This window comes from Ambystoma mexicanum, chromosome 6p, assembly GCF_040938575.1.
Source record: "Ambystoma mexicanum isolate Mex_15411 chromosome 6p, UKY_AmexF1_1, whole genome shotgun sequence".
In the NCBI taxonomy this organism is placed as follows: Eukaryota; Metazoa; Chordata; class Amphibia; order Caudata; family Ambystomatidae; genus Ambystoma; species Ambystoma mexicanum.
In genome coordinates this window covers 1,038,668,562-1,038,694,141 of record NC_090935.1, presented here as the reverse complement: position 1 = coordinate 1,038,694,141, position 25,580 = coordinate 1,038,668,562, and the positions used below count along the sequence as shown (strand labels likewise).

At 45.7% G+C, this 25,580-nt stretch overlaps 1 protein-coding gene across 4 annotated transcripts in view; it reads left to right on the top strand.

Moving 5' to 3' along the window:
- Positions 1 to 25,580, top strand: part of SYK (spleen associated tyrosine kinase) — a 556,773-nt gene that overhangs the window by 69,929 nt on the left and 461,264 nt on the right. For 2 of the 4 annotated variants that reach the window (XM_069625646.1, XM_069625643.1), the window contains exon 1: positions 21,089 to 21,406. The exons of the other annotated variants lie outside the window; for them this stretch is intronic. The gene's annotated coding sequence lies outside the window, so the exon portion shown is untranslated. Of the gene's footprint in view, positions 1 to 21,088; positions 21,407 to 25,580 lie in introns of those variants that run through there. 4 annotated transcript variants of the gene reach the window in all.

Genomic DNA, 25,580 nt, shown 5'->3' with positions numbered 1-25,580 from the left:
TCCACCTGGACCGCAGCTGTCCTGGGCGGTTTCTTCCCCATGGCTTGCCTCCTTTTCTCCCTTGACACACTCCCTGCTGCTAGCCCCACTGGTGATGGGGCTTGGCAGACCTGTGCGAAATGGTCTTCTTTCCTGCACCTCCCACACATATGTCCTTTGACTGGGCACTCATGTGCGTGCTGCAGGCCCCATCCACACTGAGGGCATAACATGGCGCCCGTCTCCTTTCGTGGCCACTCCCCATTTATTACTGGCCTACTTCCTTGCCATTTGCCATGGCACACACCTCCTCCAATTTCACCCATTGCATCGGGGCTTCCAGTTTGAGCTGCTGCCTGCAGATATCCAAGGCTGAGGCAAGCACCTCCGCCAGCTAGTGGGTGCGACCCAGCTCCAGGATTTGGTCCAAACTCAGACCTGGCTCAATGTGAACCTGCTTCTGCAGTTTAGCAGAGCTACAGCCATACATTTCTGAGCCCTGACCTCGTCATCCTCAAAGTTGCCCACAGCTCAGGAGAGAACGATGCCCCGAAGCTTGCCATGAAGCCCATCTAGACTCTCCCCTTCCTCTTGTCTTGCGCATCTCATCCTGATCCGTTCATAGTCCCGGTTGATCATATTCATAAAGCACTCCTTCCGTGTGGCAATGGCTGCAGCATATGATTGGTTTCTGAGCCGCAAAGTCTTGAACAGTTTCTGCACTACTGGGCCTGCTGAATATAGCAGAGTTGACCATTTCACCCTTTCCTTAATCTTGACTGCCTCGAAATACAGCTCAAGGTTCTACACCCACGCCGTCCACCGGAGTCCTAGACTGGCAGGTGCTCCTAACATCTCAAAGGCATACAGTGGCACAAGCTGTCCATTCTGTTGATATGCCCCTTGAGCGTAATCCTCTTCATCCCCCATGATGGGCACCAAATGTTGCACAGTTAGTTGCCAGACGGACACACGAGCACTCTCTGGGGAGCTGCTACCCTTCTGGGTTCATGGGTTTCCCACCAGTGACCCCTTCCTCCGGATGTTCCTGCAACCCCGTGCTAATCAGATCCAGAGCCACAGTAGGTGTGGTTTTCACCCCCTGAGGGATGCTCACACCAAGAGCACAGAGGAACACTGCCCTGGGGCACTTCAGGGGCTGTCAGGGGTTGTCCTTGTACACCTGCACCATGTACACCAACTGATGCATGCTCTCACATGGTACCTGCTTTAAACGAGGGATGCAGGCCCTCTGCCTCTTAAATCTTTGGCTGAATGCAGTGTACTGCAAACAAAGGCTGCAGGCCCTCATGTGTTTTTCCTCTCTTCCGGGGACTGCATGCAAAACGTTGCCAAGCAACAAACCATGTGGCTCCTCCATGTTATTTCGTTTTGTTTCCCCTTCTCCGAAGACTGCTGGCTTTTTTTTCACACCCCCTTCACCGCTGCTCGGCCCGGGTGTGGGATGGCTCGAGCAAACATGTGGCTTTCTCTCTGGGACTGCTAGTTCCACGCACCAGCACAGACTGCCACACCCCTTTCACCGCTATTTGACCTGAGAGTGGGAATGCCTCAGACACACACACACACACACGTGACTCCTCTTGATGCCTGTGCAGGGGAAAGCGCCCGGCGTACTTAGTGGGGGAGGGGTGCGCACACACACAACTTCACCTTCTTCTCCCACCCCACGGAGATGCCAGTGGCTGCCTTGATTCACCGCCAGTTCTTCACCCGGATCCCGAGCAGCCCTCCTGTGCACCCCTACCACCACAGGCGTGGGACCCAGATGTCCTCTTGCCCAATGTGGTGTCCTGCTCCCGGGCACCGTAGTGGGACACACCAAATAATGGGATGACACGGTTGTTCAATAAGGCTGCGATCACGCAGTGGGGTGGACTGCAGGGGACACCCTGCAGGGTCTGGAACACCAGGTCACACACCCAGCAGACATCAGACTCGGCTCTGTGGGCACACAGGCTGGGGCATGTGCAAAGTCAGTGGTCACACAGAAGACACAACTCAAATAACCACACAGACACAGAGTTGCCACTTCCTGGGTCTCTGGCGCACTGCCTGCACATGAACGCAGAGGCCCCTTTTATTGGCTCGCATCATTACAAAATCATGACTTGTTGTCATGGCCACTGGACAAGGGCCAGTAATGGAGGTCCCAGACATGGCCTGCACCCCTTCCCCTCATTTCACGTTATCAGGAGCGTACTCACCAAGGTATGTGACGTATGAAGAGCAAATTAACCTACAAAGAGCTGCACTGGGGCTCTGCCCAGTATACATCAGAAGATCCATACCAGCTGAAGCACCCATAACCAGACAACCCTGGGCAGCACGTTACCCTATTAGACAGCCATACCAGCTGCTGATACGAAATGAGGAGTACCTACACACGGTCCATGAAGAGACCCCAAAAGCCTCAATGGAAGGCCAGTGGAAATGACACAAGGGCCTGAACAGACCCATGAATTAACTTAAGCAGCTGTTGAAGATAACACGCCAGTGCGAGTAGCTACGAAAATGAATAGAATAGACACAAAGAGGAGACAATGTTACAACGTGAGGAAACAGTGCTACGAGACAAGATGGAAGCAACCGTCCTGTTAAACGTGTGTAAATAGGCTTGAAACGCAAGATGCTAAGGAATCGATATTGCTTGCAATGCTTAGTAGAAGATAGAGCGGCAAGCGCCAACCATATATCTACCTCAATAATGCACATTATACAAGTGCTACTCCATTTTGTAAAAGCAGAAAGATACCCAGGCGGCCAGAGGCCTGGCAGGCCAAGTTTCGAAACCCAGCCAAAGGCAAGAGAAGGAAACTCAACAAAGAGCGGCTCATGTCTAGGAAATCGAGGTCAACCAGAGAAGCGGAGGAGAGCGTCAGCTCACAAGACTCCAACTTCAGAGCATACCAGCCTGCCTCATGAAGGTCAAGATAAGTGGGGGCCTATGCAGGTGGCTAGGCTGACACAGAATTAAATGCACTAAAAGCTGGAAACTGAAGCAGATTCATGGTGAACTAACACGTGACCAGCCAGGCGCGAAGAAGTACCATCGCCTGATGTCATCCAGGAACCGAGGATGCCATAACCTTTCCTGATAAGAGACTACAGTTTCGAGGGCATCCTTAGCCAACTAATTGACACAACGCCCTAATACACTGATTGATGGAAGGGAGGCAGGGTGAAACTTGGGACACCAGGCACAGGGGTGTCAATTCTGCATGCTGCTAATTAAAAGTGGAAATTTATGTCTAGGGGTGTAACCTGCCCAATCACAATGGACCAAGTTATCTGGAGTCCTATAGATATTGTAACCAATAGGACGTCGTAGTTATAGTGACATCTATCATGCGTGATGAAGAGGAATGGGCGTAGACGCCCACCCGATAAGAGTTATCCAATCCGCATGCCCTATTATCATATACAGATATAACACCTATACTTAAGTTACCTTTCCTTACCAATTATATTGCATGATGATTTTTGTAAAGTTAGACGTCAATGATGATGAGTTTTATGCATATAAGTGGCTGTTCAACTGAATTTCGAGGAAGTCCGAACGAGACAGGTGATCGCAATGCTGCTGATTTCCATTTGTTTCTCTGTTTGATGTAATTGTCATTAAACGGACTACCCTTTTCCAATTTACTGAGTCCTCATCATCTTACCTGGGTCCGGATACACCATCGCCGAAAGCGCATTATCTGGCTCCAGCTACAACATCACCTGTGGCGCATCACATCTTTCCTGGTTCCTTAGTCATCGGAGTTGGAACCCATCCTTACCTGTTCCGGACTGCCAGCTACGTGGGAGATTTTTCCGTCCATCCTCTTCATGGAGTCTTCCATCCTGCAACCGCGGCCAGGCCTTTGTACAGTCGCTTCTCGCTTGATGATGCCCAGCCATCCCTGCAAGAGAAAAGAACACACAAGGTTAGAAATTGCATAAATAACTTATGCTTGGCTGCGCAACACCTGAACCTCGCGTTCTACCCTGCAAGCCAACTTACCACCTACCAGGGAGCTTCGCCATTCTCTTGGTCTCCATCGGGGATCGCTCTAAACACTGTGACTCTGTGCAGTCATCTCCACTCCTAAAAGGGAGAGAAAAGACATTGCAAGAATTTACAAACTGTAATCACGACAAAAAGACATTGCAATAACTACAAACTATAATCATGGCCAAAACGGCATTGCATTAGAACACGGACAATAATCATTGTTAAAAGACTCTTACCTTCCAAGTGGTCAGTTGCAGCCGGTCTGAGCTGCCACATCTACGGACCAGTGAAGCCACTAGGTTCATCCACGGTGCCCCTGCTAATGAGGAGCAGGACGGAGAGCTCATCCTTACCAGAAATCAGGTGAGCTTACATCGGCAAACGCTTGCTCATCTCATTTGGGGGGGGATCGGGATACCATCACACCATTCTCATTACCTCTCGTATTCCCTCAGAGGCAGTACCAGCAACCGAAGTGGTCCACATTGCAGCAGCAGGAGGAGAGAACCGATCCAGGGGCACCAAGTCCAGGGAGGGCTCCAACTGTGCCCCAACATCCCCACAGAAACCAGGTGAGCATAACACTTGTATTCTTAAAGGGGAAACATTCCCCCCAGTTAAAGGGGCGACACACAACAACCCCTATTGCAAGTCATCTTTGACAGTTATTAGATACACAGTATGCCATTGGCTCTTCAAACTACAAGGCCCTCTGTTATATGGCCTTCTACAATTGGTTTGCACGCTTGTACCCTTCTGGAACATTTGATCCACCAGCTGCACGTAAACCCAGACCCGGGTACTTGGAGGTGGATTTAACCATGTTTCCCCATCCAATTAGCCACATCTCTCTCATCACTCATGCCTTCTGCCATGAAATTGTCTTTGAACTTGACCTTGCAGTAGTTTCTCTTCTCTGGGAAAATAACGGAGTGTGAGCACACTCTTATCAAGACTTCGGTTCGGCATTCCCATCTTCTATTTTCATCCTTGGCTCATGTGAAAAAGACCACAATTCGGCCTGATGTTCAGCATTTGATAGTATTAAATGAATCAACTTGGCAACCACATTGTTCTTTCTTTGCAAGTTAACAAGAGTTAAATCAGTGTCTCGCGCTCACTATTCTTCAAGGACTGATAACCAGTTCTTGGCTGTTCCAGCCTTTGACATTAGGCCAAGCAGCCCTTCTCGGTCCTTCCATGATTCTTAGCTATTTTTCTAACTGTAACACAGATTCATCCTTCGATCCTTCCTTCTTCGTGGACTTGAGGTTACTATAGATTGTGACATTGATGTCCAGATTCTATGTAATGGTGGCACTGCCTACAGTCTATTCACTACATATAGCCTGCCTTTATGATAACTTAGTCTATTTGTGTTGCTGCTTCTGTACAGGTATTAAACAGCTTGCACTTTCTTCATTGCTATTCGCACGTGCGATCTTCTTTTCACATTTGAACTTTTACTGAACTCCTCATTTCATTATCAGATTCTATAGGGTCTTTACATATTCTTCTTTAGCCAGTTTTCTCAGTGCATCATGGTCATCTTCTGTGACATCACCGGCTTCTTTTTCCTTTGACTTCATATTCCTTCAGGGAAATCTTCCAAGAGATTACCATCTCTTCGAGGATATATCAAATATGGTTTTCTCAGTGGATACCTTTTCTCAAACACTTGTCGCGGTATGGTCACAATTACTGGTATCACGCATGGTTCTGTTTCGGGCTTCCAACATGCAGCCAACGGGGTGCAGGACTTCCTGCCGAGGCATTTGGCTGCTCCTCCATATGTGGTCTATATCTTTAATGTAGTTGTGAGCTGTGGTTATGCATAATCAACTTCAGCAGTGGTGTCAACTTCACAGACTCCTGTTTCACCAACTCCCAATCTTTCCATGATGCAAGTCATGTGTAGATGATGTTGTAAATGAGTAGTCAAGGATGGTGCTACATTAGAGGAATGGCAGAAGTTAATCGCTGAATACATGATTACCTGTAATTCTTATTTCTTCTTTTAAGTGGCAGTGCTCTCCCATTTATTCTATAAAAAAAATGAAAAAAAAAATTAATATATATATACTTATATGTATATATAGCTTTTTATTTTAATTCCCTTTGTTAGATGTTTCATTCTTATGTGTTTTCCTCCCCTATTCAATCGCCCTCTATAATTTTCCTCCCCTATTCAATCGCCCTCTTTCAGTCCCACGAAATGGCCCTTTTAAGGGTCGCCTTTTAAGTTACAAAAATAGATAAACTTGAACACAGACTGCAAAATAATATTACAATATCTATTGTCATTTATTATATGCAGTTTCAGTAAGGAAGTTGTACTTAACAGGTACAATCTATACATTTATGTACCTTAAAAGTCCTTTTCATCAAACAATTATCTCCAATTGATAGAATTAAATGTGTTAGACCAGGCTGGAGAACTAACTGAATTCTGAAATCAAACATTCCTAATAGAGGGTTATGGTCACTTAGCACAGTCGAGGGCAGGGGGGAATTCTAAATTGTAAACAGAATGACATAATACTTTTAGTCATAACAATGTCATCAATACATTACATACTGAGTTCCTTTTTCCATGTGGTTTTGGGGGGAATATCTCCTTTTACATTTCCATTAACCATCTCGAGGCCCCACTCATCAAAGAAAGCCATCCACTCTCTTCCATCCTCTCGCCCACACAGCTTTAGATACAACTTTCCTTCAAACTCACATCACACTGCATTCAAGTCACCCCCATTAACACATTTACTGTACCTTGGACACAAAGAAAGTCTTCAAAAATATGTGACTATTTGTTCAGGAATGAGTGTAGTTTAACACACTTTGGGCCATTGTAAACATTAACCAGTAGCACTGGGGGCTCACCCAAGATATTCTTCAATTTTACTATACTGGCCAGAATACCAAATGAATCATCCAAGAACAGCCGTGATCAGTCCCTATGTAGGTCTACCCCCCATTTTCTTTGTGATCAGCTATTGAAGAATTGTATAGTCATCTAACAACATGTCCCAACACAATAATAATTATTGAAGTAATAGCACATCAACAGTCGACAGGAGATAATTTTTTGTTAGACTAGTAAATCACCTGGGATCCCAACTGATGACTGAGAGTGGTTGCCCTACTACCTCTTGTGCTAGAGCCCCATCACTCTTCCGCTCATCAGTTCCCACCATCAGGCAGAGAGGACGGAGCCAATCCCACAAATACTCTGTCACCCTAGTTTCCACAGCTGGTGTCCCCAGTTCTTACAAGGTGGGCCTACTAATTCCAGTTAGATCACAAGTATCCCTCAAAGGTTGAACCAATCCTTATTTATACTCCCTCTCAAAATGGATGGTGTCCTCTTCCTCTCTCATTACCTTGTAATTCTTTCAAGGGATATAAATCATATCCAAAGTGATGAACAGAATCTACTTCAGCAGTTACAAAATTGACCACCAATTTAGATTTTATAGCCATTTGCACAGTGCCCATTCATCTAATATCTGGAAAAAATATGCTTTCAATATATTTTAAACTGATCAATCGGAGATGTGGAATTTCATGAAGTAACCTCAGAATGTTAGAACGGTTCAGAGGAACTTCCTCTGGAACGGCACACAGTTGCTCCAAAACCAACACTTTCCCCTTGGTAAAACCATGTAAAATAGACTGATTTCCTTTATTAAACTTGGTGGTGAGTTCCCCCTGAGGATTTTTCAAGGGATATATTGCTCTCGTGCAACCCCTACATCTACAACCCTCAGCCCAAGAGTTAAATTCCTTCCACTCAAAGTTCCCCCCACAGTCTGTCCTAGATGAGGTCAATTCCCACTGTGGTAGCGAGGGGAGCTTTTGGCATTCATTTCCATCAGTGTAAATGGCCCGAGGTCCTTTGGGGTCCTTTCCAGGTGCGGGGGAAAAAGTACCCTAAAACACCCTCTTCACTTCAGACTGACCACCACATAAGTCCGGTGCTGAAACCCCATCACCAGCCTCAGACTAGAACCCCTTGAAAAGCGATTGGTACAACCACCCCCCACCCAGCTCAATGTTTTCGGTTTTGACAGCCCGTGTTGTTAACCAGACATTTAGACAACAGACCCATTGCTGGGTCTGTCTACCCCAACCCAACTTCTTTATTTTTGGTAGTTGCTAACACAGGGGTATCTCCCTGTTTTTGCAAAAAGATATTAGCCGACTGTGCAATTTTTTATGTTTTCTGAGAAATGGAGTCGGTCTGAGTTACAAGTTCACACGTTGGTTTCCTCTGAGTCTGCTCAACCATACTCAATTCATTACCTGGCACAAACTCCTGACCCATTAGCCATTGTGTGGACCTTGTTGTTTCTGTGACAGGGTTTCCATCTGAGTAGCACATTCGGAAGATTGCTCCCTCCCAACCTCTTCAACCCCAATCACTGAGTTACCTGATGCAAAATCGTGCCCTATTGCCCTCATTTTTTCGGGAAGCTACACCACATCAGACTCTTCAAACTCAACCCCTTCTTCATGGTTTTCCATGGTGGTGGAGTTTTTAGAACCTGGAGGTTCCTCAGAAGTTTTATTGAGCCTATGTTTCTGACTTTTTGTTTTCTTTTTTAAGGGTTGATTATCAACATCTCTTTTTTTGCTGGTTTTGCAATATGGAATTACTGCCTTCATCCCCTCTTACAACCAACTCCCCAAATCTTATATTCCCAGAAGTACTGCCACCAGTGGCAGATCAACTATCATCAGGCTCTGTACAACCTCCGTACATAGGGGGCTTGGTACAATCGGTAGGTGTTTCATGGTATCACATTTCCCCAGTAACTGCCCACAGTAACCATTTACTTCCTCCACTCCCAGCTTCAATTCATTCAACTGTATGGTGTGAACCTCCAGCTCAAGTTTTATGTTGTCATATAAAGAAGCAAATGAGCTAAGGAGCAGATTTATGGCAGAGATCTCTGGGGTGGTCATTCATGCTTGTTCACGCTTCTCCCTTAGAGTATAGTGTAAGCCTTATGAGGGAACAACACCTTCACCCCCATGCAGAATTCCCGGGTGAGCTACTACAATATTCCATCAAGAGCAACAACATTGGGTCGTCTTCCAGTGGTGCATTTAAGTTCAACAAACCACCCCTGATAGGTGACACTAAATTGGGAATTTCATTGGTAGTCGAAAAAACAATTGCATTCAAAATTTGACAGCTAATAAAGTTACTGTGTAGAGGAGCAGGTGGATACCTTCTCCCTGGTCTCTGCCCCCTTAGCATCGTCCTATTGGAATGACAGCCAAAGCACCACAGTTGAGAACACATGCATGAATCCATGTAATATTCCTGTACCACGTTGAGTATATGAGAGATGATATCAACTCAGGCAACCATTTAGAGTGTACCCATAAGCTGACATAGTGGAGGAAGGTTATCAAGAACGATGCTCATTGCGGAACTGTCGAAATGCAGCCATGAACAGAATGGATGTATGTTAAAACAAAGTCTGAGAAGATCAAAAGCATGTCATAAAGAAGATATAAGAACCTATGCTGAAACGATCTGAAAGTACTTAAGTTGACGACGTAACTGAAGCATTAAGTGAAACATGTACCCCACGATACACTAATCATGAACATAAAAAAGAATGAAGTGAATCACTGGTCAATATCTGTATATATGCCGAAACGCAATTTAGAAAGAACATGTAGAAGCTTGCTTATGAGAGGTATACATTCAACGTTTAGTATGAGACATTAGAAGAAGACGGACGAAGGCTTATGTCAATCAACCCAGCTAACACAAAATATGAGCCCAGGATCTTAAAGTGAAAAGATAAAGTTGTTTTTCCCTTGCAAAATAGAGGAGTACATTGGCCTAGGACCATGGATGCTATTTCGAGAGATGAAGGCAAATTACAAAGGGAGTCAAACGAGCAGACCATGTGTGAAGGACATATTTCTCAAGATTAGGAGGAACAAAAATATTTATGGTATTGGACAATTAAAAGTGCATAAAGCTTATATGGGATAGAGTGAGCACATCTCTAAAGGCCAAAAGGAGAAAATGCACAGAGTATAATTTATTCAAATAGTGCAGAACACACATTCATGGTCTCGTAACATGTGACAGAGTGCTTGCAAACAAGGTCTATTCATTAAGCTTGAAGCTAAGATAAAGGTGTTCCTACACTCCCTTGAATGTTCCGAGACAGTGCACACTGGCAAGGTCAGCCTTCAAAGAGAGGACACTGCATGAAGCCTACCAATGACAGAGGGTAGACTAATTGGGAAAACATGGGGAAAGCTGACGTATCTCCAAGCACCTGTGTTGAATTTCTGTCTACATGCTGCGAGTGAGACAATGGCCAAGGTTGGATTTGGGTTGCCAAACATTCAGAAAAGCCTGCCATGCACTTTTTTTTATACAATGTTGCAAAGTATTATTCTGCTGCCATATTTACTGCTGCAATCAGTGTTATATGTATTTAGAAGTGGCTTGGGGCGTGTCCTACAGACAAGGGACTGCCAATGGGAGATTAATATTCATGCATTCTATATGTAGACATGTTCCCCTAATCCAGTCACCCCCCTCAATGGGTTTTTGTAATATGCCACATAGGATGACATCATAGATGATGCACCTAGCATTATGTAAACTAAGTATAATCAAAAAGACAGTGTACTCCTGCATGAATCAATTTGATGAATGATGATTAACCTTGCTTTCCTTCACTGAGATAAAAGCAGTATTTTACCATCTTCTTTGAGTCTGTCAAGTTATTTGGTCTGAGACATTGGGCCTCATTATGAGTATGGAGGTAGCCATGCTGCTTTTAGCGGCATGGCTACCCCCATACCGGGTACAGGGTCTGGGTCCCGCAAAAGGGGATTTACAGGGCCATTCCGACCTTGGAGGGCCCGGTAAATCCCTTTCGCGGGACCCGAACCCGGTACATTCCCATTCCCATTCGAGCCCCGAGAGGGCTCAATGGGAATGGGGAGGGTGCTAACAACGGGCCCGTTAATGACGGGCCCGTTGTTAGCATACTGGTCTGCTAGCGGGTCCCGCTAAGGACGCCTGTCTGACCAGGCGTTCCAGAGCGGGACCCGCTGCAGACCTCGTAATAGGGCTGCCCGGAATGAAAGGTGCAGGTCCCTTACCGGCACCGTTCATTCCGTGGCCGCCTACCTCGTAATGAGGCCTTATTGATAATTCCATCTAGCACAAAGACGCTTCAAGGTGCTAGAGCACAACTGTCTAATCCCTTTGAGATTCTCCTGCCTCCCTCAGGCCTGATGCTTGTTCCTGGCATCTGCTGGGTTCCTCGGCTGCTGCAAACAAAATCCTCTATTTTTTTCTGTTTAGCAATTGCTTTAACAATATTAAAGGCTGATGATGAAGCGTCTTTTACCTCATGGGAAAATTAGTTGGTGTAAAGACAACGGTATTGACCTCGTGAGCGGCTTTCTTGTGGCATCAGAAGTCAAACCACCAACAGCCCTGACATTTGAGATCTGTAATGTATCTTTCACATAATCAAAATGATCTCCAGTAAGACAGACGTTATCTACTTGTAGTCTAGGGGTGGGCTCCTAATGCCTCTCAAATCAGTTCCCGCTTCAGAATCCACAATGTGAACCATTGGCGTCTCTTTGCAGACCCATTTTGTCCCTTTCTGTCCGCGACCTTCTTTTTGGGCCAATGGTGAACCGTTTTCTTTTGAAAGGGTTGGTGTAGTAAAGATAGTTGCAGCGATGCAAAGTTGCGTGCCGCTAATGCCATATTTAATCAGTTTTGAACCCCCCCCACCACAGTAACAGGTTGGCCATTTCCAGTGGCCGTCAGATCAGCAACTCCAGTCAACAATATTGGCCCAGCCGGTAGAGACAAAATTGACCCCTGCCCTATTTCACCTCTCCTCCGTATGTCAGGCGGGTCAACAGATGTCGTTATTTCCAATAATGGTTTACTATGCAAATCATACATGGTTCGTTCCTCTCCTTTTTACTACTGAGACCAAGCCCAGCAGTCAGTGAACTCTAGGAAATCAAAGAAGTGAAAACCGAAAGTACAAGTCCTAATGTATATTTGCCGCAGTAAAAAGGTGAAGTTTGCAGTGAAAAAGTCCAAATCGTTGACAATTAAACAAGTGCTGCAGTGTAATGCTGTGTAATGTGATAGCGTAGTGAATGGGGGCACTCACCACTTGTTGAACGAGCACTTCATCAGCCTCAGAACTCCAAACAACTCCTCACTCTGACTCACTTAGAACATGGGAATCCAACTGTCCCAGATGTAGGGCTGAGGATGCTAAATAGTGGAACCTGGGAGATGGCTCTTACCACACAGTACTTTGCTCCAGAAACACTGAGGGGCTCACGGGAAGAGCAGGGTAAAGGAAACACACAGGCCCTCAACAGCAAACTCTGTGTGTTAATCCGGCCACCCAAACCCAGCCGAACACTGCCAAACACATCTGTCAAATAGATTGACACATGGGGGAGCTTGAAAGAATTTGAAACTTTCCCACTCTCTCTTAGCACAAATCATTTTATAGCCACCAAAACTAATTGGGGTGTCCTTACCTTTAAAACGAAATTGATAATTGTCAGCATTCCCAAACCCTGCCTTTAAAACAAAAAGGTGTTTGCTCCATTCCCAAACCTTGTACTTAAACAAAAAGTTGTTATGTCCACAAATAAAATTCCCAACTGACACCCCTCCTTAAACATTGTATTTAAAGAAAGGGGTGCCCTTGGCCCCTAACGAAATTCCCAAACTGTCCCCACTCCCTAAACCTGGCCTTTAACCAGTGGGGTTCTGCATATCACTGAGGTTTGGGGTTTTGGTTTTGGGGAGAGAAGTGCGTTGCAAAAGGGAAACATCATGTCTCCAGCATGGCATTGTATATTGTGTCATTTGTTTTAAAATCAAACCTGTGCTTGTTTGCAATTGAAATCTTCTTAATATCTTGGAGCAGGTAAGTGCAGCATGCCCCCAGTGCTCCCAGCGCCTCCATTTTGGGGTTATTTATTTATTTAAAATGATAAACCCCGATCCCCAGCCCCCAGGTGCCGTAGCATCCAGCGACCACTCTCTGGGCCTGAATCTCCCAGCCCGCCCTCCCCCTTCCATTGGCTGTCGTCCTGTTGTGTTTGGGTCTCGTGACCCCCGCGCTGCCCCTGCATCCACTTAAAATCTTGGAGCAGGTAAGTGCAGCATGCCCCCAGTGCCTCCATTTTGGGGTTATTTATTATTATTTTTTTTAAACCCGATTCCCAGGTGCCGTAGAGCCCAGCGACCACTCTCTAGGCCTGAATCTCGCAGCCCGCCCTCCCCCTTCCATTGGCTGTCGTCCTGTTGTGTTTGGGTCTAGTGACCCCCGCGCTGCTCCTGCATCCACTTAATATCTTGGAGCAGGTAAGTGCAGCATGCCCCCAGCGCCTCCATTTTAGGGTTATTTATTTATTTTTTTTTTAAACCCGATCCCCTGCCCCCAGGTGCCATAGCGCCCAGCGACCATTCTCTGGGCCTGAATCTCCCAGCCCGCCCTCCCCGTCCCATTGACTGTCGTCCCGTTGTGTTTGGGTCTAGTGACCCCCGCGCTGCCCCTGCATTCACTTAATATCTTGGAGCAGGTAAGTGCAGCATGCCCCCAGTGCCTCCATTTTGAGGTTATTTATTTATTTAAAAGGAAAATCCCTGATCCCCATACCCAAGGTGCCGCAGTACCCAGCGACCACTCTCTGGGCCTGAATCTCCCAGCCCGCCCTCCCCCTTCCATTGGCTGTCGTCCCGTTGTGTTTGGGTCTAGTGACTCCCGCGCTGCCCCTGCATCCACTTAAAATCTTGGAGCAGGTAAGTGCAGCATGCCACCAGCGCCTCCATTTTGTGGTTATTTTTTTTATTTTATTTTTTTTTTTTTTAAAACCCGATCCCCAGCCCCCAGGTGCCGTAGCACCCAGAGACCACTCTCTGGGCCTGAATCTCCCAGCCCGCCCTCCTCCTCCCATTGGCTGTCGTCCCGTTGTGTTTGGGTCTAGTGACACCCGCGCTGCCCCTGCACCCACTTAATATCTTGGAGCAAATAAGTGCAGCATGCCCCCAGTGCCTCCATTTTGGGGTTATTTATTATTATTTTTTTTAAACCCGATTCCCAGGTGCCGTAGAGCCCAGCGACCACTCTCTAGGCCTGAATCTCCCAGCCCGCCCTCCCCCTTCCATTGGCTGTCGTCCTGTTGTGTTTGGGTCTAGTGACCCCTGCGCTGCGCCTGCATCCACTTAATATCTTGGAGCAGGTAAGTGCAGCATGCCCCCAGCGCCTCCATTTTAGGGTTATTTATTTATTTTTTTTTTAAACCCGATCCCCTGCCCCCAGGTGCCATAGCGCCCAGCGACCATTCTCTGGGCCTGAATCTCCCAGCCCGCCCTCCCCGTCCCATTGACTGTCGTCCCGTTGTGTTTGGATCTAGTGACCCCCGCGCTGCCCCTGCATTCACTTAATATCTTGGAGCAGGTAAGTGCAGCATGCCCCCAGTGCCTCCATTTTGAGGTTATTTATTTATTTAAAAGGAAAATCCCTGATCCCCATACCCAAGGTGCCGCAGTACCCAGCGACCACTCTCTGGGCCTGAATCTCCCAGCCCGCCCTCCCCCTTCCATTGGCTGTCGTCCCGTTGTGTTTGGGTCTAGTGACTCCCGCGCTGCCCCTGCATCCACTTAAAATCTTGGAGCAGGTAAGTGCAGCATGCCACCAGCGCCTCCATTTTGTGGTTATTTTTTTTATTTTATTTTATTTTTTTTTTAAACCCGATCCCCAGCCCCCAGGTGCCGTAGCACCCAGAGACCACTCTCTGGGCCTGAATCTCCCAGCCCGCCCTCCTCCTCCCATTGGCTGTCGTCTCGTTGTGTTTGGGTCTAGTGACACCCGCGCTGCCCCTGCACCCACTTAATATCTTGGAGCAAATAAGTGCAGCATGCCCCCAGTGCCCCCAGCACCTCCATTTTGGGGTTATTTATTTATTTAAAAGAAAAAACCCCGATCCCCAGCCCCCAGGTGCCGTAGCACCCAGCAACCACTGTCTGGGCCTGAATCCCCCAGCCCGCCCTTCCCCTCCCATTGGCTGTCGTCCCGTTGTGTTTGGGTCTAGTGACCACCGCGCTGCCCCTGCATCCACTTAAAATTTTGGAGCAGGTAAGTGCAGCATGCCCCCAGCACTTCCATTTTGGGGTTATTTTTTATTTTTTTTGTTTAAAACCCGATCCCCAGCCCCCAGGTGCCATAGCCCCCAGGGACCACTCTCTGGGCCTGAATCTCCCAGCCCTCCCTCCCCCTCCCATTGGCTGTTGTCCCGTTGTGTTTGGGTCTAGTGACTCCCGCGCTGCCCCTGCATCCACTTAAAATCTTGGAGCAGGTAAGTGCAGCATGCCCCCAGCGCCTCCATTTTGGGGTTATTTTTTTTAATTTCTTTTTTTTTTAAACCCGATCCCCAGCCCCCAGGTGCCATAACACCCAGCGACCACTCTCTGAGCCTGAATCTCCCAGCCCGCCCTCCTCCTTCCATTGCCTGTCGTCCCGTTGTGTTTGGGTCTAGTGACCCCCGGCTGCCCCTGCATCCACTTAAAATCTTGGAGCAGGTAAGTGCAGCATGCCCCCAGCGCCTCCATTTTGGGGTTACTTTTTACTTTATTTTTTTTAAACCCGATCCCCAGCCCCCAGGTGGCGTAGCACCCAGCGACCACTCTCTGGGCCTGAATCCCCCAGCTCGCCCTCCCACTCTCATCGGCTGTCGTCCCTTTGTGTTTGGGTCTAGTGACCCCCGCGCTGGCCCTGCATCCACTTAAAATCTTGGAGCAGGTAAGTACAGCATGCCCCCAGCGCCTCCATTTTGGGGTTATTTTTTATTTATTTTTTTTAAAAACCCGATCCCCAGCCCCTAGGTGTCGTAGCACCCAGCGACCACTCTCTGGGCCTGAATCTCCCAGCCCGCCCTCACCCTCCCATTGGCTATCGTCCCGTTGTGTTTGGGTCTAGTGACCCCCGCGCTGCCTCTGCATCCACTTAATATCTTGGAGCAGGTAAGTGCAGCATGCCCCCAGTGCCCCCAGTGCCTCCATTTTAGGGTTATTTATTCATTTAAAAGGAAAAACCCTCATCCCCATCCCCCAGGTGCCGTAGCACCCAGCGACCACAATCTGGGCCTGAATCTCCCAGCCCACCCTCCCCCTTCCATTGGCTGTCGTCCCATTGTGTTTGGGTCTAGTGACCCCCACGCTGCCCCTGCATCCACTTAAAATCTTGGAGCAGGTAAGTGCAGCATGCCCCCAACACCTCCATTTTGGGGTTATTTTTTATATATTTTTTTAAAAAACCCGATCCCCAGCCCCCAGGTGCCATAGCACCCTGTGACCACTCTCTGGGCCTGAATTTCCCAGCCCGCCCTCCCCCTCCCATTGGCTGTACTGTCGTCCCATTGTGTTTGGGTCTAGTGTCCCCGCGCTGCCCCTGCATCCACTTAAAATGTTGGAGCAGGTAAATGCAGCATGCCCCCAGCGCCTCCATTTTGGGGTTATTTTTTATATATTTTTTTTAAAAACCCGATCCCCAGCCCCCAGGTGCTGTAGCACCCAGCGACCACTCTCTGGTCTGAATATCCCAGCCCACCCTCCTACTCCCGTTGGCTGATCCATCTGGTCTTAACTGACCTTCCCAGGGCAGCCCCCTGCCCGGCAGCCCCTTCGGGTAAGGGCCCCAAGGCCAAGGGCGGCACTGACATTGGCGGTTCCAAGATGTGTCTGCAGGGGTCCGCAGGGGAAGCCAGTGAAGCCAGCAGTCAAGAGACACCAACAAAAACTGTGAGTGTGGCATGGGTGGGGAGTAGAGCAAATACTCTACTCCAGAAAACTCCTGCCACTCTATTTTACCTCCCAGTAACATAGACTGCCATAGACTCACACCAGGTATACTCAGAAAGATTTGTGACCACCAGACAGAACCTATTCATGACAGGATTGTAGAAGTTGCCTTGCATTACATACTAACATACTTGTCAAGGTCAACAAGCGCCGCACTTAGGTGAAACCTGAATGATAGCATGTCCACACTTAGATAGAATTGTGAATATTAGCCTGCGTCACATCTAGATAGGACTTTGAATATTAGCATGCCCACACTTAGGTGAAACCTGAATGTTAGCATGCCCACACTTAGATAGAATTATGAATATTAGCCTGCATCGCATCTAGATAGGACTTTGAATGTTAGCTTGCCCGCACTTAGATAGAATTGCGAATATTAGCATGTCCACACTTAGACAGAATTTTGAATATTAGCCGGCGTCGCATCTAGATAGGACTTTGAATGTTAGCATGTCCACACTTACATAGAATTGTGAATATTAGCCTGCGTCGCATCTAGATAGGAATTTGAATGTTAGTATGCCCGCACTTAGATGGAATTGTCAATATTAGCATGCCCGCACTTAGAATTGTCAATATTAGCCTGCGTTGCATCTAGATAGGTCTTTGAATGTTATCATGCCCTCACTTAGAAAGAATTGCGAATATTAGCATGGCCGCACTTAGACAGAATTGTGAATATTAGCCTGCGTCGCGTCTAGATAGGACTTTGAATGTTAGCATGTCCACACTTAGATAGAATTGTGAATATTAGCCTGCGTCGCATCTAGATAGGAATTTGAATGTTAGTATGCCCGCACTTAGAATTGTGAATATTAGCCTGCGTCGCATCTAGATAGGACTTTAAATGTTAGCATTCCCGCACTTAGGTGAAAACTGAATGTTATCATGTTCACACTTAGATAGAATTGTGAATATTAGCCTGCATCGCATCTAGATAGGACGTTCAATATTAGCATGCCCACACTTAGGTGAAACCCAAATGTTAGCATGCCCACACTTAGATAGAATTGTGAATATTAGCCTGCATCGCATCTAGATAGGACTTTGAATGCTGGCTTGCCCGCACTCAGATAGAATTGCGAATATTAGCATGTCCACACTTAGACAGAATTTTGAATATTAGCCTGCGTCGCATCTAGATAGGACTTTGAATGTTAGCATGCCCGCACTTAGATAGAATTGTGAATATTAGCATGTCCACACTTAGAGAGAATTCTAAACATTAGCCTGCGCCACACCTAGATAGTATTGTGAGGTCAACTAGTGCCACGCTTAGACAAAACTGTGAATGTTAGCATGCTAAAGGTCAGGTAACCCACTAACCAATATAAGCTCAAACTCTGCATACTTATCTCACCCAAAAAACTCACACAAACATCTCTCGCACAACAACCCGCACCCACTTCACAACACTGCAACAACACATAAGCTGGAGCAACAGCACACGCAGACTGACACCGATCCAATCCCGCACCAAAGCTCAGCACCCGGTGTATACCGAGTTGAAGCTGCCAACAGAACACCACTCCTCTCACTATCCTACTCCCGCTTCACCTTACTAACCCATCCCACTTTATCGTTTACAGATCCGCCAGAGCGCCTGGGGACGAATTCCGTTCGTGACGGTGCACGGTACAAATACCTTTAACGTTTAACATTTAACATTTAAATCATATTTGCCTGTTAATCACAGAAAAGAACCTCATTGTGTGTGAAGGTTTGTTTTGTGCCACAAAGAAGGTGGATTGCGTAACATACACAGAACCTTATTGAACCTAAACTTTAAATACATATGCATTCTTTCTGTACACCGGCCTTGTTCTTGGCTCATTGGTGGCAGGGGGAGGGATCCGCAGGGCTCTAAATGCGTCATAAGTGGGGTGTATTTGATTCCAAATTAATGATGTATTGTGGTGCTGTTTAACTGTGAGGGGGCTCCCTAGGTTGAGTATGGTCTCCCTGTAGACTGTTACAAAATGGTGAGGGGCTGGTACTAACACAAGGGACTAGGATGAGAGTCCAGCTACTAGGACTAGAGATTAAGACGAGAGGCTAGGACCTGGAAGTGACACTAGGATGAGAGAGACTATGACTAAAGCGTGAAGGACTAGGGTGAAGGACTAGGATAATTACCTAGGACTATGACAAGGGACTAGAATGAGGGACTACAATGAGGGGCTAGAATGGAAGACTATGATGAGGGATCGGACAAGACAATGGAGTGAGAGATTTGTAATGAAAGTAGGATGATAGACTACAATGACTGACTTGGATAAGGGATTAGCACGAGACACAAGGATGAGAAACAAGAATGGGAGACTAGGATGGGGTGCTAGGACAAGGGACTAGAAAGAGCTGTTAGCGCTAGGACAAGAGACTAGGATGGAGATCTTTGGATGCGAAATTAGGATTAATATGAGAGACTAGGAAGAGGGGCAAGGATGAGGGGCTATGATGATAGACCTCAATTTTGACAAGGATAAAGACAAGGTCAAGGGTCTTCGATGAGAGACTGATGCCTATGACTGGGATGGGAAACCTGGATAAGAGACTATAATAAGAAATACAATGGCCCTCATTACGAGGTTGGGGGAATGGGTTTACCGGCACCGGTAATGGTGCCGTTGCCAGTAAACCCATTCCGCCCTATTACGAGGTCTCCTCGCGGGACCCGCAAAGGGTGCCTGGTAAAACCAGGTGTCCTTACCGGGTCCCACGAGGAGACCAGGGAGCTAACAACGGGCCCGTCATAAACAGGCCCGTTGTTAGCTCCTTCCCCATTGCCATTGAGCCCTATCGGGGCTCGAATGGGAATGGGGATGTACCAGGTCTGTGTTCCTCGGACGAGGTATTACTGGGTCCGCCAAGGTTGGGATGGCCCAGTTAGTCCTCATTTGAGGAACCTGGGCCCGGTATGCAGTAAGGAGGCAACCATGCCGCTAAATGCGGCATGGTTACCTCCAACTTCGTAATGAGGACCAATGAGATATTAGGACTAGGATGAGAGATTAGCATAAGGGACTGGAACAATAAGGGACTAGAATGCAGATGACGGTCTAGGGTCAAAATGAGGTACTCGTTTTAGGATGAGAGACTATGGGCCTCATTACATGTTTGGTGGTATCCTGGCTGTAAATCCGCCAGGATACCACCAAACGGAATTACCATTACCACCACTTGCTCTGCTAGAATTACCGGCAGATTACAAGTGGCGATAAATGGCATTAATCCTCATTCCATGGGAGGATTTGCCGTTGTTACCGGCATCGGTAACACTGGTGCCGTAATACCAGCACTGGTAACACCGGTGCTGGTAGTACCAGCATTTTCTGGTGGTGGGGTTCCGGAATTACCGGCAGTTCGGAGCTTCAGGTAAATATGCCACCCCACAACCAAATGTGTAGTTTGCCGGTGTGGGAACGTGACGGTAAACGGTATTACCGGCACGTTAATAGCACACTGGCAAACATGCAATGAGACCATATGACTGTGAGTCAGTCACTATAAATGACATGGCTCTGCAGGGTATTTTTTTATTTATTTTTTTCTCGTGCCTGTGCCGAGACATGCTATCAGAATCAAAAGAAGGAAACCAAAAAAGTCCTCAGTAGTGCGTGCCAATGTAAGCCAAAAACAAAGCCATTTGCCATGTCAACCTAATATTAGCTTCTCAACACACTTGTCCTTTTTACCTCTGTGTAACATTGGTTAACCAACAAGATAGAGCTAATGTGCCACTACAGGCGCCAAAACTAACAAAGTGGTACTAAAGTACCAACATATGCTCTAATAACAAGAACATGTTCTCCTGTAATATGAGCCTACGGGCACCATGTGAACAGACCCATGCTCTTCGCATGATTCGTGTCTTTTGCACATTATCAAGCGTAAACGCCATTTAGAATGAAACTTCATGCAAACTGGAACATCCGTTATTTTTTTCGAAAGACGATCCATCGGTATCCTTAACAGTGGCGATGTGTTTTGAGTGCGCGTGCACAACGCTGGGTGCAATGCATACAGTAGAACGTCTCATTTGAACAGTTCAACATGCAAAACAGGAGATAAAGAGACGTAGTGCTGTGTAAAAAGGAAGCCGCGTGTCGTGATAGTGTGAACCGTTAAAAAAACACCACTTCTAGAATACTGGGGAAGCAAACGCTCTGTTCCTCTTTTTTGACAGGCTGCGTTTGTTTCAGGGCGCGCTACAGTTTCGCCGAAGTCATGCCCTGAGTTTCACATATGCTGCTTTTGAATTGCTCGCGTCGTCCCTTATTTATTTTGCACCCTACCTCCGCGTACTGCTCGTGGATTTGAGGGATTTTTGGAGTAGGCGCTTGTATGTAGGGTTCTGCGCGCTGATGCCCGAAGAGCAAAGTAGGCAACGTCGTGTATCGCCTCTTCCCCTCCCTCAGTCAATGACAGGGTCAGGCTCATATGAGCCCGGTGCCAGGAAGCCTACATTTCAGACGTGTCGCTGTGCACTTTCATCCCAGGTACGTCAGAAAGCAGCTCTTTTTCTGCGTTTGGTATTCTAATGGTGTGATCTTTATTGAAAATGCCACCATTTCAGTCTCCTCTAGGTGGTCTGGAGTTGCCTGCTTATTGTGTTGCCTAGGTGTTTTTTTTCGTAACCCCCTAACACAATGCTGCATACTGATAAGGGCGCGTGTCTGCATGACTGATTATTCAGTCATGCAGACACGCGTCATGTTGGCAGGTTCTTTTTCTTTATCTCAATATGGCTGGTAAAGTGAGTGTTGTGACCGATTGAATAGCTCAACACGTTAAGCACTTGTTCCACACGTTATTGCTCAGCTGTTGCTCGTAGGATCCAGTCTCCACCGACCGAGGGCTGATTTACAAAAAACACTTTTCCAATTGCAAAAAACGCTTTGTAAATCGAGTCTTTCCTTAATTCTTCCAAGGTCAACAATTTGAGTACCATTTAATTGAGCACCTACGCACATTGCAATAAGGATATCATCATAATAGAGGCAATCATCATTTAAGATTGCAGTTACTTTATTCGAACCATGCATTTAGGAGAATTAATTAGTGCGTTTGAAGTTCGTGATAATGATATCTCGCGAGAAGCGCCCTCTGTGTAGAAGCTTCTGCACAAAGTGTTGTTTCTATCATAATCCTCTGAAGTGGCTCTTAAGCAGGGTATGCACACGGGGTGTGATGTTAAGACCAACGAATACGAATCAACAAATAATACTTCAATACATCCAGTGATATATATAAGTGGTGTACGTACGTATTTGCGATATCAAAAGTAGCCTTGCATAGAATCATTTTTTTTAATTTTTTTATTTTATTTGTTTGTATTGCGCCGGTAGCTCGCAAGCTTCGGGGCGCAGAGACAGGAACACGAGAGACAAGTGACGGATAACATACACGAAGCACAAGACAGATATAGAAGATATAGAACTGGGCCGAAGTAATTATATGTTTTACTTAAAGAAGTAAGTTTTCAATTGTTTTCGGAAGCGTTGGTAGTTGGCTTCCATCCTTATCTGGCACGGGAGGTTGTTCCAGAGGCCTGCTACAGTGACAGGGAAGGGTTTGCCCGCTCCGTTTTTGAGTCTGAAAGGGGCTGTCGTAATCAGTCCTTGTTCGGCTGATTTTAGCCCTCTGGAGGGCTTATACAGGATGATTTTACTTCTCATGTAAGCTGGAGCTTTGCCATATATACATCTGTGTGTGAGCGTGAGCATGATATTGTCATTCCATCATTTTTAAGGTCCAGATGAAAGATGTCTGATTTGTTACATACATTTTTTTGGCCTCTAGAAGTGAAACAACACACATTCTTTGCTTATTTCTGTCACGTGGGAATTCTACATTCTTGCTACCCCCAAACAATCACGTGGAACATTTTCATTTGTTTTCCAATGTATGTAATGTAAAGTGGTCTTATATAGCACCTTCCTGCCAATGATGTTGGCCACACTGTGTGTGGCTCTGTAAGAAAGGAGGGCATGGTGTGCTAGTCGGATAGCAGGAAGGCAAATGAAGAAGCCTTTGGTGTTGATGGGTGCAGGTCGGAAGTACCCGTTGCCAGTGTGCCAATATAAACATTTCTCTGTTGTTTGTGGTTGGTTCCAACCGGGCAGGTTAGCCGTAGGGGCAAACTTCGGATTGTGCAGTGCAAAAATTGACAGCATGGGTGTTGATAGAAGATGGATAGAGTATGAATCTGATTAGCACAGTAGGCCCTGTGGCTAACTGAAGGAGTGTGGGAGGTGTAAGGATGCAGGATTTTAGTAGTGAGGAGGTAGATAAGGGATGAAGAGGAGAGATGGAAGCAGTTAGGGTGTTTTTGCTTCCTGATCTTGTTTGTAGATTTCACTGAGATTAAGGTGTGCACCAGTGCCACGCAACAAAGGTTCCATGAATCAAATTGGTTCCACACAAATGGTAGTGGCAAGAGTTTTGATATTGCTTGTTGTAAATTAGCCCAAGTTTCTCATGCACAGTTTTTAGTCAGTTGCTATTGTTTTTCATTTCTTTCAAAGAGATTGGTTGAAAAGCCAGGTCTTTAGCTGTTTTCTAAAATTCAGGTGGTTCACTTCCAGGTGGAGAGGTTTGGGTAGGGTGTTCTGCCATTCCGATGCAAAAACTAAAAAAGAGTATCTGCCTTGCCATTTCTTGTTGAAGTTGGTGCCTAGTACTAGAGTAAGGTTGGTTGTGATTTAGATTTATTATTCTGATTTATTTCCTTAAAATTACTTTCATGAGAACTGTGACTAGGATCACATTACCGTATTACCTTCCAGGTCACGACCTGTTACTAATCTCTTCTGCAGAGAGTAGCTAACATCAGGTCCCATATCAAATCTTTCGTTCGATATTAAGAAAGTGAGATAGTGGTTGACAGAGAAGCACGTCATCAAGTCATCACCTTATACTTATTATCCTTGATGGGTCTTAATTATTGGGTCTAACATCAAGTAATCTGCTCAATTTAAAAACAAGAAGACTAGTTTACATCAAGCACGTCATATGTGCACTATGTCATCAGTGTAACATGTCTTAACATGTCATGACATCACACATACGCAACTGGACGCGATTTAAATATGTAGCCATGTTGGCAGCACAGGGGAAACCTCTTTTCTAATAGACCACAAGGGATTTACAATGTTTCTGCTCTAGTTTGTGGGTATTTTTACAACCCATTGTATTGTGAATATATTTACAAATATATTTCCAATTCCGGGGCACTTCTAAAGTTCGAACTCCCCTGTTTTTGACTACAGACCCCTGTGACACATGTCCATAGAATACCTCATTCGAGGAAGACCCCTAAGAGAGCACGGTTTTCGAAAGTTAGGTGAGTGTAAATATATCAGACAGCATGTGTGTTTACACATGGATGCTTGACAAGATTAAGTCAATCAGTTTTCTATGTTTACACAGAAAAGTATATGGAACGACCTTTAGTTTAAGACTTAGGAAGACAATTCAATCAAGCATAAATAGTACTGGAAATCTCACGATAAGGTTAGATTTGGTTAATTAGGATTAACTAAGCTTTATTGAAGGTGATATTGATGCAGATGAGTTTTTTGTTGAAAGAGCGCATAAAACACTGACAAGTACAATAGTAATTAACCAGTCACCTCCTGTTTTAATCAAATACGGATTATTTGAAAACAGATACACACCTTGAATTATTCTTATTTTATGTAGAAGTTTACCACAGTGTTTTCAAACGTATAAATTGTAACTAATAACTTTTTGATGAGCGGATGTTGAAAAACTATGTATGAAAGTTTGCTATCTATATTATTTTATAGAAATTATTTGAAATATGAACCCCTGATGAAGAGAATGTTATTCTCGAAATGCGTTGGGCCTCAAGAATAAAATATTAACTATATGTTAAGTGAACTGTATCAACACAAATTTGTGATATTAACCATATATGGAAAGATTGTTGTCAACAAATGGTACTAAAATGTTTTGGAAATCTACAAGAATTTGTTTAAAATGTTTGGCTCTTTTTTGAGGGCCTGTGATAGTGTGCGGTGGATGGGAGTTCCCTAACTGGGAACCTCACTCATGTTTCTATTTCAGTTATTCAATCCCTGTGTCAGGGTTGACCGATAATCCTCTGCATCTTAAAATTATGCAGACTCTTCTACAAATATCTATTCTACATATATATATATATATATATATATATATATATATATATATATATATATATATACAGTTTACAAAACAAAGGAGTGCACTGTATAAAACCCATCGAATTCTGTTTCTGCAGTAACCCCAAATTCTTGCCAAAGGTGGTTTCAGATTTCCATATCAATCAGTCCATATTATGACCTTGATTCTTCCCAAATACATTCTCTGCAGCTGAAAGGTCTCTTCATACCCTACAACTCTATGCTACTATGAAAATGCAAAGGGTATGAGCAACTTTAAATCAAACTTTAATTATGACCCAGTGCCTGGTTTGGACAACCCTTCTAAACAATTATACATTTTGTCCTGTCGTCCAACATTCCTGAGGTTGAAATGAGCTTGCTATTCGATTTAACATTTAACAATTTAAACGGGCATCTCATGACAGAGAAGGCTACGTTACTTTATGGCATAGACTCCATTCTGTTCTGCTTTCCCATAATGTATGTTTTTGTTAAACGACACATT